The sequence below is a fragment of the Nomascus leucogenys genome, unplaced genomic scaffold (genome assembly GCF_006542625.1).
Source record: "Nomascus leucogenys isolate Asia unplaced genomic scaffold, Asia_NLE_v1 000907F_72361_qpd_obj, whole genome shotgun sequence".
Taxonomy (NCBI): domain Eukaryota; kingdom Metazoa; phylum Chordata; class Mammalia; order Primates; family Hylobatidae; genus Nomascus; species Nomascus leucogenys.
In genome coordinates, this window is record NW_022096212.1 from 4,405 (window position 1) to 18,160 (window position 13,756).

Here is a 13,756-nt window from a genome sequence, read left to right on the forward strand (position 1 = left end):
AACACAATTACGCTATTCAGTTTGTGGCTACAAAGATGTACTGTCATATAAAGTAATAAAAACGGGGAGAACGACATAAAATAAGAGTTAGACAGATTAAATGACCTCATAGGAACCTGAGAAAAAGGAAGCAAGCTGCTTTTACTGAGAGTGCTTTTAGGGACGCATAATCAATACTAAAGCTTATACATCCTGTCTCAGCACTTGATTTAAAAATTCTTCTATTTATTAAATAAGTTGACGTTGTTTTGAGATGTAATGAAATGGCCGCAGCAGGTGTGGAGGCCGTTTTTTGGGGGGCAGCACAGCTGGCATTGTGCAGCCCTCTGCTGACTGTGCATGATCTCTACTGCAAATGCTGATTGTCAAGACACGGATGATTCCAGTTTATCTCAAAGATGACTTATTTAATAATTCCACTATCGTGTCCTTTCCTTGAAAGAAAGGACATACACAAGTGCAGAGGTGGCCGGGTGCAGTGGCTCATGCCTGTAATCCCAGCACTTTGGGAGGCCAAGGCGGGTGGATCACCTGAGGTCAGGAGTTCGAGACCAGCCTGGCCAACATGGTGAAACCCCATCTCTACTAAAAATACAAAAATTAGCCAGGTGTGATGGTGCACGCCTGTAATCCCAGCTACTCGGGAGGCTGAGGCAGGAAAATCGCCTGAACTGGGAGGTGGAGGTTGCAGTGAGCCGAGGTCATGACACTGCACTCCAGCCTGGGCAACAGCGCAAGACTCCATCTCAAAAAAAAAAGAAAAGAAAAGAAAAAGAAAAAAGAAGTTCAGAGTTTGCAGATGTGAACCTTGCATTACCCAAACGTTATCCTTTCCAGAGAGAAATTGCGTGGCTATGATTTAGGATGATTTCTACTTCCAACCTTTAGGAAAATGACAAAGAGGAGGTTCAGTGTCCACGCTGGGGACCCCCCCGAGCCTGTCCAGGTTGCACCGTAATTCCCCAGAGAATATGCTCAGATTGCATTTTACAACGTGGTCCCAGGAGCTGACCTATTATTCCTTTGCAGGTGAGGGTAGAAGCATGAAACTGTTCACTTTGCACACAGCACCTGACGGCCCTGGGGTTTTACTCCGGCAATGACCGTGGTGTGGTTCCCACCTTCCTGGGTTCAGGAAGCACCTGCCGGCCTTTATGCTTTGCCGCCCCAGCACGCAGGTGGCAACCGTTCCAGAGAAGGGAAAATGGGAGTTCAGGAGGACTCATAAGGAGAGCAGCGATCCCACTGTGTGGGTCCCAGGGCGGGCTCTGAATCTCAGTCCCACCTTCTCCGAGGGGCTTCCTCACCTGGGAAGTGGGAAGGAGGGTGTCCCCCTAAATGAGGCATATTCTTCACTCCAGCATCAGGTTCCAAGTCAGGAGGCCAAGCTTCTGCACGACCTGGGTGGGTGCTCACCTGTGCGGGCCCTCTCCTGAGTGGGGGGAAAGCTGCTTCCCCCAGTTCTTCCCTGGGCAACCCCTTCCTGCCAGCTGCAAGGACACACACGCACACACAGAATCACGTGCTCATACAGTCACAGGCTCACACGGCTGACACGGTCACACGTACCCTCACACACACACACACAGCCACCTGCTCATATCACACACACTCACACGTACTCTCACGCACAAATAGCCACGTGCTCACACACTCGTGCACTCACACGTACCATCACACACACAGTCACGTGTTCATATGATCACACACGCACTCACACATACCCACACACACAGCCACGTGCTCATACGTTCACATTCATGCACTCACGTGTACCCTCACACACATGCACACAGCCATGTGCTCACACACGCACTCACACACACAGCCACGTGCTCATACATTCACACACACATGCACACGTACCCTCACACACACAGCCACGTGCTCACACATGCACTCACATGTACCCACACACACGCACACATGTACCCTCACACACATGCACACACACAGCCACGTGCTCATTCACACACACACGCACTCACATGTACCCTCACACACACAGCCACGTGCTCACACACGTACCGTCACACACACACAGTCACGTGTTCATATGATCACACACGCACTCACACGTACCCACACACAGCCACGTGCTCATATGTTCACATTCATGCACTCACATGTACCCTCACACACATGCACACAGCCATGTGCTCACACACGCACTCACACACACAGCCACGTGCTCATACATTCACACACATGCACACGTACCCTCACACACACAGCCACGTGCTCACACATGCACTTACATGTACCCACACACGCACACATGTACCCTCACACACATGCACACACACAGCCACGTGCTCATATGTTCACATTCATGCACTCACATGTACCCTCACACACATGCACACAGCCATGTGCTCACACACGCACTCACACACACAGCCACGTGCTCATACATTCACACACACACGCACACGTACCCTCACACACTCACGCACTCACATGTACCCTCACACACATGCACACAGCCACGTGCTCATTCACGCACTCACACACACACAGCCACGTGCTCATACGTTCACATTCATGCACTCACGTGTACCCTCACACACATGCACACAGCCATGTGCTCACACACGCACTCACACACACAGCCACGTGCTCATACATTCACACACACACGCACACGTACCCTCACACACAGCCACGTGCTCACACATGCACTCACATGTACCCACACACACGCACACATGTACCCTCACACACATGCACACACACAGCCACGTGCTCATACATTCACACACTCACGCACTCACATGTACCCTCACACACACAGTCACGTGCTCACACACGTACCATCACACACAGTCACATGTTCATATGATCACACACGCACTCACACGTACCCACACACACAGCCACGTGCTCATACGTTCACATTCATGCACTCACATGTACCCTCACACACATGCACACAGCCATGTGCTCACACACGCACTCACACAGCCACGTGCTCATACATTCACACACACGCACACGTACCCTCACACACACAGCCACGTGCTCACACATGCACTCACATGTACCCACACACACGCACACATGTACCCTCACACACATGCACACACACAGCCACGTGCTCATACATTCACACACACGCACTCACATGTACCCTCACACACACAGCCACGTGCTCACACACGTACCATCACACACAGTCACGTGTTCATATGATCACACACGCACTCACACATACCCACACACAGCCACGTGCTCATATGTTCACATTCATGCACTCACGTGTACCCTCACACACATGCACACAGCCATGTGCTCACACACGCACTCACACACACAGCCACGTGCTCATACATTCACACACACACGCACACGTACCCTCACACACACAGCCACGTGCTCACACATGCACTCACATGTACCACACACACGCATACATGTACCCTCACACACATGCACACACACAGCCACGTGCTCATATGTTCACATTCATGCACTCACATGTACCCTCACACACATGCACACAGCCATGTGCTCACGCACTCACACACACAGCCACGTGCTCATTCACACACACACGCACACGTACCCTCACACACACAGCCACGTGCTCACACACACGCACTCACATGTACCCACACACACGCACTCACATGTACCCTCACACACATGCATACACACAGCCACGTGCTCATACATTCACACACACACGCACACGTACCCTCACACACACAGCCACGTGCTCACACACACGCACTCACATGTACCCACACACATGCACCCACATGTACCCTCACACACATGCACACACACAGCCACGTGCTCATACATTCACGCACTCACACACAGCCACGTGCTCATTCACACACACGCACACGTACCCTCACACACACAGCCACGTGCTCACACACGTACCATCACACACACAGTCACATGTTCATATGATCACACACGCACTCACACGTACCCACACACACAGCCACGTGCTCATACGTTCACATTCATGCACTCACATGTACCCTCACACACATGCACACAGCCATGTGCTCACACACGCACTCACACACACAGCCACGCGCTCATACATTCACACACACATGCACACGTACCCTCACACACAGCCACATGCTCACACATATGCACTCACATGTACCCACACACACGCACTCACATGTACCCTCACACACATGCACACACACAGCCACGTGCTCACACATTCACACACACACGCACTCACATGTACCCTCACACACACAGCCACGTGCTCACACACGTACCGTCACACAGTCACGTGTTCATATCATCACACACGCACTCACACGTACCCACACAGCCACGTGCTCATACGTTCACATTCATGCACTCACATGTACCCTCACACACATGCACACAGCCATGTGCTCACACACGCACTCACACACAGCCACGTGCTCATACATTCACACACACATGCACACGTACCCTCACACACACAGCCACGTGCTCACACACGTACCGTCACACACACAGTCACATGTTCATATGATCACACATGCACTCACACGTACCCACACACACAGCCACGTGCTCATACGTTCACATTCATGCACTCACATGTACCCTCACACACATGCACACAGCCATGTGCTCACACACGCACTCACACACACAGCCACGTGCTCATACATTCACACACACATGCACACGTACCCTCACACACACAGCCACATGCTCACACACGTACCGTCACACACACAGTCACATGTTCATATGCTCACACACGCACTCACACGTACCCACACACACAGCCACGTGCTCATACGTTCACATTCATGCACTCACATGTACCCTCACACACATGCACACAGCCATGTGCTCACACACGCACTCACACACACAGCCACGTGCTCATACATTCACACACACATGCACACGTACCCTCACACACACAGCCACGTGCTCACACATATGCACTCACATGTACCCACACACACGCACTCACATGTACCCTCACACACATGCACACACACAGCCACGTGCTCATATGTTCACATTCATGCACTCACATGTACCCTCACACACATGCACACACACAGCCACGTGCTCATACATTCACGCACTCACACAGCCACGTGCTCATTCACACACACGCACACGTACCCTCACACACACAGCCACGTGCTCACACACGTACCATCACACACACAGTCACATGTTCATATGATCACACACGCACTCACACGTACCCACACACACAGCCACGTGCTCATACGTTCACATTCATGCACTCACATGTACCCTCACACACATGCACACAGCCATGTGCTCACACACGCACTCACCACAGCCACGTGCTCATACATTCACACACACATACACACGTACCCTCACACACACAGCCACGTGCTCACACATGCACTCAAATGTACCCACACACACGCACTCACATGTACCCTCACACACATGCACACACACAGCCACGTGCTCATACATTCACACACACACGCACACGTACCCTCACACACTCACGCACTCACATGTACCCTCACACACATGCACACACACAGCCACGTGCTCATATGATCACACGTGCACTCACATGTACCCTCACACACATGCACACAGCCACGTGCTCATTCACGCACTCACACACACACAGCCACGTGCTCATACGATCACACACGCACTCACACGTACCCTCACACACATACACAGCCAAATGCTGATTCACGCACTCATGTGCTCACACGCACGTTCACACACACAGGTGCACACACACAGCCACGTGCTCATACATTCACCCACTCACGCACTCACACGTACCCTCACACACACATACTCATACAGTCACACATCACAAAGCATTTTCATAGATAGCTTGTTTCTAGCTTTTATCATTGGATATTCTATTTTTCATTACAAGCCTCAACGGGCTCAGAAATGTCACTTTGGAGATCGCACAAAAAGAATGTTTCCAAGCTGGTGATTCAAAACATTTAAAGTGATCCTCCCATCTCCTTGTAGTTGGACCTACAGGCAGGTGCCACCATGCCCAGCTAGTTTACGGTATTTTTTTTTTTTTTTGTAGAGACGGGATCCTGCTGTGTTGTGCAGGCTGGTCTCAAACTCCTGAAATCAAGGAATCTACCCACCTCCACTTCCCAAAGTGCTGAGATGACAGGCTGGAACCCCCATGCCCAGCCTGATTCATTTATCGATGGAAAAAACACGTTATTAGGAAGCTACCGTGAAGACGGTTCCATGGTGTAATGGTGAACATTCTGGACTCTGAATCGGGAAGGCTACTGTGGGCCATCTCCTCGGCAGCTTACGTTCTGATGGGGGGCTGCACGGTGCTATGATGGGTGGGTTAAACCCAGACAGCCAGCAGGCACACAATTTGCTGTCATGATGTCAACATTCTTCTCATAAAGCCTTTCTTCTGGCCGGGCGCGGGGGCTCACGCCTGTCATCCCAGCACTTTGGGAGGCCGAGGCGGGCGGATCACGAGGTCAGGAGATCGAGACCATCCTGGCTAACACGGTGAAACCCCGTCTCTACTAAAAATACAAAAGTTCGCTGGGCGTGGTGGCGGGTGCCTGTAGTCCCAGCTACTCTTCGGGAGGCTGAGGCAGGAGAATGGCGTGAACCCGGGAGGCGGAGCTTGCAGTGAGATGAGATGGGGCGACTGCACTCCAGCCTGGGCGACAGAGCGAGACTCCGTCTCCAAAAAAAAAAACAAGCAAACAAACAAAAAAAACATGTAAGCAAGCCTAGGAATGCCTTAGTCTTCCTTCCTATAATAGCAAAATCGTACCAATTCCTCCCTCCCCCAGCTGCCCTCCAAAAATAGCGCCACTCAGCAGGCCCGGGATGGAGCGGCGGGCACAGAGGTGAGCCCCACAGTGCCGTCTGCACACTTCACACGGGATGCTTTTAGAATGCGAAAAGCCGGGAATAGGCTCTCCTGCCCCACAGCCACAAGGCGCCCCAGGAGAGGAAGGTTCTGCCACACATCCACCTTCTTTCATTGTTGCTTTTCATTTATTTTTAGTGTTTACATTTTTTGGTAGGGACAGGGTCATGCTAGGTGGTGCAGGTTGGTCTCGAACTCCAGGCCTCCAGCGATCCTCCTGCCTCGGCCTCCTGTAGTGCTGGGATTGCAGGTGTGAGCCGCCGCGCCCGGCCCTGTGGTCTGAATCGATCCAGAGCCGAGAGGCAGTTCGGGTGGCCTCTTGGCTCTGTGTCCGTCAAGGGCTCTGTCCCTGTGTGTTTAGAGCATTTGAGACAGATTCCTCCATCGCCTGTAGGTGCAACTGGCAACGAACAAGTGTAACTGTGGCCGGCCCGGTGGCTCACGCCTGCAGTCCCAGCACTTTGGGAGGCCGAGGTGGGCAGATCACGAGGTCAGGAGATCGAGATCATCTTGGCTAACGCGGTGAAACCCCGTCTCTACTAAAAATACAAAAAATTAGCCGGGCGTGGTGGCGGGTGCCCGTAGTCCCAGCTACTCGGGAGGCTGAGGCAGGAGAATGGCGTGAACCCGGGAGGCGGAGCTTGCAGTGAGCCGAGATCGTGCCACTGCACTCCAGCCTCGGTGACAGAGCGAGACTCCGTCTCAAAAAAATAAAAAAATAAATAAATAAAATAAAATAAAATAACGAAACAAAATAAAGTGGGTCAGAAAGCAATCTGGAGTCAACCGGCCACTGTGTGCAACCCAGTTCTGACTCTGCCGTGAGCCCCGTGGTTAGAAAATGGCAATTCAACAGAAACGCGCTCAAACCAGGGGCCAAGGCACATCTCGAGGCATCTGCGTCACTAACAACTGCGGGGACGTGGGATTTGGGGGACGTCGCTCAAAGCGCTGCTGCGTGCAAACAGGTACAAACGCCACCAACTCTTCGAGAGCTTTGCCTTCTCATCCGCGGACGGGCACGACCACTTCCTCACCACCAACACCCACCCTATCCCATCTACCATAGTGCTCTGGAACCACAGAAACCCGCGTCTGCCTGCATCCAGAAAAACAGTGCAGAAAATAGCGCGTTTCTGGCTGGGCGTGCAGTGGCTGACGCCTGTCGTCCCGGCATTTTGAGAGGCCGAGGCGGGCGGATCACTTGAGGTCAGGAGTTCGAGACCAGCCTGGCCCACGTTACAGGTGTGAGCCACCGCCCCCGGCCTGGGACTTTATTTGGAAATAGCATAGAGATGGTGAAACCCCGTGGTGGAAGGCACCTGTAGTCCCAGCTACTCGGGAGGCTGAGTCTGGAGAATTGCTTGAACCCGGGAGGTGGAGCTTGCAGTGAGCAGACGTAACACCACTGCCCTCCAGCCTGGGTGACAGAGCGAGACTCCATCTCAAAAAAATAGAAAAGAAAAAAAAAAAAGAGAGGGTTTTTGTCACGGAAACGCCTGACAGTGCCTTGAAGCTGGGGATTAAGAGTGAATTGCATACTTGGGATTCTGCAGCCAGAAAGTCATCGCAGAGCTAATGCACTGCGTGGACGAGGCTTCCTGAAAGCTGCTGGTCCCTCATCTCTGGGGCACGAACAAGACATCTGAAAATAACTCGGGTTCCGTGCTGCCAAAACGGCACCCGGACGTCAGCTGTTCTCCCCGCAGGCATTCCTTCCACACAGAGGCTCCTTCGGAGGACAAAGGGAGCAGATGGTGCCGGCCGAGCGGACGGCCTCTTCGATCCTGGAGAGTGTGGGGGGCAGGAGGAGAGGGCTGTGGTGTCTGGGGCAGCCTCGTCCAGCCACTTCTCAGCAAGACGTCCCTCTGTGCTGTTGAACAATGATGTCTGGACTTTTTTTTCTGAGATGTTGTCTCGCTCTGTCGCCCAGGCTGGCGATCTCGGCTCACTGCAAGCTCCGCCTCCCGGGTTCACGCCATTCTCCCGTCTCAGCCTCCCGAGTGGCTGGGACTACAGGCGCCCGCCACCGCGCCTGGCTATTTTTTTTTTTTTTGTATTTTTAGTAGAAACGGGGTTTCACCGTGGTCTCGATCTCCTGACCTCATGACCCGCCCGCCTCGGCCTGCTAAAGTGCTGGGATGACGGGCGTCAGCCACCGTGCCCGGCCGACGTCCAGACTTTCTGCTCACACAGAGCACACGGGCACAGAGACAGGTCCACGTCACCAGTGCATCCGCATTGATCCTTTCCTCGTCCTGGACACTGAGAATGAGATTAGGGTGTCTCAGGGAAGGGCTCCTTCCGGAGGCCCTAGGGGAGGGTCCTTCCTGCCTCTCCCGGCTCCTGGGGGCTCCAGGCGTCCCTGGGCTTATGGCTGCATCACTGCAGTCTCCGCCTCCATCTCCACGTGGCCTTCTCTGCGTCTGCGTCTCCTCTTCTCTCTCTCAGAAGGACGCCTGTCATTGGATTCAGGACCCACCCTACTCCAGGACAATCTCATCTCAAGATCCTTTAGTTAATCATTTCTGCAAAGACCCTATTTGCAAATAAGATCCCAGGCCGTGGGCAGTGGCTCACACCTGTCATCCCAGCACTTTGAGAGGCTGAGGCAGACAGATTGCTTGAGGTTAGGAGTTTGAGACCAGCCTGGCCAACATGGTGAAACCCCATCTCTACTAAAAATACAAAAATTAGGCTGGACACAGTGGCTCATGCCTGTCATCCTAGCACTTTGGGAGGCCGAGGCAGGCGGATCACTTGAGGTCAGGAGTTCGAGACCACCCTGGGCAACATGGTGAAACCCCGTCTCTACTAAAAATACAAAAATCAGCCAGGTGTGGTGGTGGGCGCCTGTAATCCCAGCTACTCAGGAGGCTGAGGCAGGAGAATCATTTGAACCCGAGAGGCGGAGGTTGCAGTGAGCCAAGATCGCACCATTGCACTCCAGCCTGGGTGACAGAGCAAGACTCCATTTCAAAAAAAAAAAAAAAACAAGCAAACTGCTTCAGGACCGGGTCAAGACATTCAGAGGTTTTCAAGCATGTGTGTGCACACACACAGACCCCCCCAGAGCTAAGGGATTCCCCACAGTGGCTGAAGTACTCACATTTCAGTAAAGGTCACTGTGCCATATTTACAGGGTCCTGCCTCACGACTGATGCTACCAGTTTTGGGGAGATCTGGGGATCCCCAGTGCCATAACGCCAGCTTCAGGAGCCCCGTGACCCTCACCTCTGAGCCCAGCCCAAGCCTATCCACCATTCTCCTGGGCATGTCCAGAGCCGTGTTCAGGGCACGGCCTCTCCCCAGGCCGATGGCCACCTCCATACCAATCTTTTCTTTTTTTTTATTTGAGACAGAGTCTCGCTCTTGTTCCCCCGCCTGGAGTGCATTGGTGCGATCTCAGCTCACTGCAATCTCCCACTCCCAGGTTCAAGCGATTCTCCTGCCTCAGCCTCCTGAGTAGCTGGGATTACAGGTGCCTGCCACCATGCCCGGCTATTTTTATATTTTTAGTAGAGACGGGGTTTCACCATGTTGGTCAGGCTGGTCTTGAAGTCCTGACCTCGTGATCCGCCCGCCTCGGCCTCCCAAAGTGCTGGGATTACAGGCTTGAGCCACCGCGCCCGGCCCAGCCCTGATTTTTGAATACTCTCTCTCTACTTCCCAAGTTTTCTCCAATCAGCAACTATTCCTCTTACAAAAGAAAAAAAACAGTTTTTTGTACTACAGTGCTGTAAATCACTACCCCTGGCTATCAGAAATACGTCCTTCTGGCCGGGTGTGGTGGCTCACGCCTGTAATCCCAGCACTCTGGGAGGCCGAGGCAGGCGGATCACGAGGTCAGGAGATCGAGACCATCCCGGCTAACACGGTGAAACCCCGTCTCTATTAAAAATATAAAACAATTAGCCAGGCGTGGTGGTGGGCGCCTGTAGTCCCAGCTACTCGGGAGGCTGAGGCAGAAGAATGGCGTGAACCTGGGAGGCGGAGCTTGCAGTGAGCCGAGATCGCGCCACTGCACTCCAGCCTGGGTGACAGAGCCAGACTCTGTCTCAAAAAAAAAAAAAAAAAAAAAAAAAAATCAGCCAGTGTGGTGGCTCACGCCTGTAGTCCCAGCTACTTGGGAGGCTGAGACGGGAGGATCACCTGAGGCTGTGGAGGTTGAGGCTGCAGTGAGCTGTGATTGCACCACTGCACTCCAGCCTGGGTGACGGAGCAAGACCTTGCCTTAAAAACAAAACAAAAAAAGGGCCTGGCATGGTGGCTCATGCCTGGAATCCCAGCACTTTGGGAGGCCGAAGTGGGTGGATCACATGAGGTCAAGCATTTAAGGTCAGCCTGACCGACATGGTGAAATCCTGTCTCTACTAAAAATACAAAAATTAGCCAGGCATGATGGCACATGCCTGTAATCCCAGCACTTTGGCAGGCCACGGCAGGTGGATCACCTGAGGTCAGGAGTTCGAGACCAGCCCGACCAACATGGTGAAACCCCATCTCTACTAAAAATACAAAAATTAGCCGGGCGTGATGGCAGGCGACTGTAATCCCAGCTACTCAGGAGGCTGAGGTAGGACAGTCGCTTGAACCTGGGAGGCAGAGCTTGCAGTGAGCCGAGATTGCTCTACTGTACTCTAGCACAGGCGAGAAAGCGAGACTCTGTCTCAAAAAATATATAAATAAAATAAAATAAAAGTGAACTGCTTCACAGCAGCTCGATTTTGTAACAGCCCAAAAGCTGAGACCACTCAAGGGTCCACCAGTGGATGGGTGGATAAGCACAATGTGGTCCACCCACATGGTGGAATAGTATGCAGCCATGAAAAGGAACGAGGTTCTGACACAGACTGCAATGAGGATAAGCCTTGAAGACATGACACTCAGTGAGAGAAGCCAGACACAAAAGGCCACATAGAGTAAGCAGAAACCACTCAAGGGTCCACCAGTGGATGGGTGGATGAGCACAAAGTGGTCCACCCACATGGTGGAATAGTACGCAGCCATGAAAAGGAACGAGGCTCTGATACAGGCTGCAGTGTGGATGAGCCTTGAAGATATCGCACTCTGAGAGAGAAGCCAGACACAAAAGGCCACATAGAGTAAGCAGAAACCACTCAAGGGTCCACCAGTGGATGGGTGGATGAGCACAAAGTGGTCCACCCACATGGTGGAATAGTACGCAGCCATGAAAAGGAACGAGGTTCTGATACAGGCTGCAGTGTGGATGAGCCTTGAGGACATGACACTCAGTGAGAGAAGCCAGACACAAAAGGCCACATAGAGTAAGCAGAAACCACTCAAGGGTCCACCAGTGGATGGGTGGATGAGCACAATATGGTCCACCTACGTGGTGGAATAGTACGCAGCCATGAAAAGGAACGAGACTTTGATACAGGCTGCAATGTGGATGAGCCTTGAGGACATGACACTCAGTGAGAGAAGCCAGACACAAAAGGCCACAGAGAGTAAGCAGAAACCACTCAAGGGTCCACCAGTGGATGGGTGGATGAGCATAAAGTGGTCCACCCACATGGTGGAATAGTACGCAGCCATGAAAAGGAATGAGGCTCTGACACAGGCTGCAGTGTGGGTGAGTCTTGCGGATGTCACACTCAGTGAGAGAAGCCAGACACAAAAGGCCACAGAGAGTAAGATTCCATTTCTAGGAAAGGCCCAGAACAGGCAAATCCAGAGGCAGAAAGTGGATGGGTGGTTGCCAGGGGCTGGGGAAGGGGACGAATGACTGTTAATGGGGACAGGGTTTCCTTTTGGGGTGAACAAAATGTTCCAGAACTTTTGTTGTTGTTGTTGGTTTGTTTGTTTTTGAGACCGGGTGGGCTCTGTGGCCCAGCCTGGAGCGCAGTGGCACAATCTCGGCTCACTGCAACCTCCGCCTCCCAGGCTCAAGTGATTCTCCTGCCTCAGCCTCTCGAGTATCTGGGATTACAGGCACGTGCCACCAAACCCGGCTAACTTTTGTATTTTTAGTAGAGACGGGGTTTCGCCATGTTGGCCAGGCTGGTCTTGAACTGCTGACCTCAGGTGACCCACCTGCCTCGGCCTCCCAAAGTGCTGGGATGACAGGCGTGAGCCACCGTGCCCGGCCCAAGTGTTCCGGAACTAGACAGAGGTGGTAATGCGACACTGTAGATGTGTTAAATGCCCCTGTTCACTTTAAAACGGTTCCTTTTATGGTATGTGAAATGTATCTCAATCACAAAGTTAAAAACAGAAGCCCAGCACGGTGACTCACGCTGGCCATCTCAGCACTTTGGGAGGCCGAGACCAGTAGATCGCTTGAACTCAGGAGTTCGAGACCAGCCTGGACAACATGTCGAAACCCTGCCTCTACAAAAAAAATTAGCCAGGTGTGGTGGCACGTGCCTGTGGTCCCAGCTAATTGGGAGGCTGAGGTGGGAGGACTGCTTGAGCCCGGTAGGCGGAGGTTGCAGTGAGCTGAGATTGCACCACTGCACTCCAACCTGGTGACACAGTGAGATCCTATCTCAAAAAAAAAAAAAAATTGGCCGGGCGCGGTGGCTTATGCCTGTAATCCCAGCACTTTGGGAGGCTGAGGCGGGTGGATCACAAGGTCAGGAGATCGAGACCATCCTGGCTAACACGGTGAAACCCCGTCTCTACTAAAAATACAAAAAATTAGCCGGGCGTGGTGGCGGGCGCCTATAGTCCCAGCTACTCGGGAGGCTGAGGCAGGAGAATGGCGTGAACCCGGGAGGCGGAGCTTGCAGTGAGCTGAGATGGCACCACTGCACTCCAGCCTGGGCGACAGAGCAAGACTCCGCCTCAAAAAAAAAAAAAAAAAAAGAAGGGCCAAGTTCAATCAGAGATATGCATGACATTTATTATTATCATGAACGA